The 2,667-nt window shown below is 37.6% G+C and overlaps 1 pseudogene; it reads left to right on the top strand.

Moving 5' to 3' along the window:
- Positions 1-1,986: 1,986 nt before the first annotated feature.
- On the top strand, positions 1,987-2,105 carry LOC121879544 (annotated as a pseudogene).
- The last annotated feature ends 562 nt before the right edge of the window (positions 2,106-2,667 follow it).

Here is a 2,667-nt window from a genome sequence, read left to right as displayed (position 1 = left end):
CCATTCTCTTAGGGCGTTCCCCATAATGGCTCGACTCCAAATATGAACGATTAGTCGAGGCGTTCCGGGATACAAGTGCACACAGTTTTGGACACCGGACACCTGGAATTATAGTGTTGGTGCAAGAATATACCTGTTTTGCATAGGTCTTAAGTTACGTGTTAGAGAATAATGGACTTTTGATGGTGTAAATACAGTGGAGTGACAAGAGTGTAGATGGGATAATGTGGTGGTGGTGGTGTTGATGAGTGAAGAGCCAGCTTGAGTGTAGGGTCAGCTTGAGTGTAGGATAAGCTTGAGTGTAGGATCAGCTTGAGTGTAAGATCAGCTTGAGTGTAGGATCAGCTTGAGTGTAGGATCAGCTTGAGTGTAAGATCAGCTTTACTTAACGCAAGGCTATAAGCTTACAGGGAAAACACACCAGAGAGGGGAAAATTAATATTAGTTTTATTAATGAATGTATGAGAGGGTGTCGAATTACTATTATTATATTTATCATTGTAAAATTTAATGACATTTGTAGAATATTATTAAAACATCTCTTTCTTCAATAGACTATTATATAAAAATAATCTTTAATCAGGAAAAAATATTGAGAGAAACATTTGGCATTTAATTCGTGAAGTGATTTTAAAAGCAAGATTAATATTTTTTTTTATTTACTCATTATTTCAGGATTTGGTTAAGCATGAAGAAAAGAATATTTGATTTATTTACTTTTATTTTCATATTACATTACAAAACTAGATGATTTGTATCTTAATCATTGACAAGATAGGAAGAGGTACAGAGGTCTCTTGATATCACGTTGGCTGATGTAGTGACTAATGACGTGTGGTCGCGTGTTGATGTCAGCTTATCTAACTTCCTTCACCACTGAGCTGACCATCGGCCTCTCACATAGCAAACCATTCTTCACCCAGAAATCCATAAAATTAGTAAACAACTTCTTAGATATTTAGTTTAGTTTAGTTTAGTTTAATTAACTTTGGGAGTATTAAGGCTGTCAAGGTGTGCGAAGGCAGTCTGGTTACAAGTGTAGGTATGACGCCTTCCTTGTTGACTTATCTTACCTGTATTAGTCATTATGAGAAGAGCTTGGCTTAGTGGCCCTTCATAAGGTATTTACCAATCAACCCAAACTATCAGCCGGGTGTAACTGATGCCGGTGTGTGTGTGTGTGTGTGTGTGTACATTAAATATTACCTCATAATGGCTGTATCTTTAAGTGTTTTTCCTGTAATATCTATTACTGTAGCTGAATAACACACTGTAACGTTTAACTGTATTTAGTGAGCCAGACCAGGAAGTTCGTCCATGATATTTTATCTGTCTGTCTGTTGGTGTCATAACACTGAAATACCTTACTTGTTGATGGAGGTAAAATACAGACGACTTAATCCTGATACTCCATTGAGAACTTGACCATTGTACGAGGTTAATGCTGATCGACCCTCCACCAGCTGGTTAATGTATACTGGATTAACTCTGGAGTTTTTAACCTTCAAGTATATAAAACATTATCAGGGGAACAGTAGGACTAATACACCGTGGTGCTTTGATCTGGATTAAATTTGAACAAATAACAACTTTTAAGGATTGTTAACACCGGGTATAGAATTTTCAGTTGTCCGTCAGCTTGTTAACTTATTGTTCAGAATATGTTTGAACTGTTCATATTTTGACCTTCTGTAATTATGTTTCTTGATTTTTGTTTACATATTGGTTTTCCTTTATTTACACATACATACATACATACATACATACATACATACATACATACATAAAAACAATAGGAATAATCCAGACACTGTCACAGTTGATGGTTGTGGTGTTCAGTTGTCAGTTTCAAGTGTAACAGTGAGTATGCAGCTACAGAGCCCGGATGATCCTGTGATCGCTCTCTGCCCATCACAGTCAGGTGATACTATGTATACATCATAGATGTACATGACTGTCGGGTCGTCTCATATTTAGGATGTCATATTCTGTGGCCATACCACGTTGAAAACACCGCTTCTCGTCCGATCAGCGAAGTTACGCAACGTTGGGTCTAGTTAGTACTTGGATGGGTGACCGCCTGGGAACACCAGACGCTGTATGGTGACCTGTGGTGTAATGGTCAGCATGCTCGCCTCGCAAGCGAGTGGACCCGGGTTCGATCCCTGGGCAGGGTGAAACTATGGGCAAGTTTTTTTTTACGCCATTTGCCTCTGTCTACCCAGCAGTAATTGGGAACCTGGATGTTAATCGATTTGCGAATCGTGTTCCGGGGTAATGGTTAGCCAGTGCAGTTGGTGAGTTGTCCGGTCTTTTCGGACTATCCTTGACACTGGGTCATGCAACTCGTTAATTTAGGGTGTGGTTGTTGTGTTGGCGACAGCTTCTACACCTTAAACAAATGCACGCCTAGGTGGCCCTTGGGCCGGCCGGCCATCATTGCTACACGAGGGGCAACCATTATTATTAACTTTCGTATTATATCATGAGCGTGTACAGTATGTTTAGGTGTTCGAGTGAATTTTAATGGCTAAAGTGTACAGTATATATATATATATATATATATATATATATATATATATATATATATATATATATATATATATATATATATATGTATATATATATATATATATATATATATATATATATATATATATATATATA

This window comes from Homarus americanus, unplaced genomic scaffold (genome assembly GCF_018991925.1).
Source record: "Homarus americanus isolate GMGI-L3 unplaced genomic scaffold, GMGI_Hamer_2.0 scaffold52559, whole genome shotgun sequence".
Lineage (NCBI taxonomy): Eukaryota > Metazoa > Arthropoda > Malacostraca > Decapoda > Nephropidae > Homarus > Homarus americanus.
The sequence above is the reverse complement of the archived record's forward strand: the minus strand, read 5'-3'. Positions and strand labels throughout refer to the sequence as shown.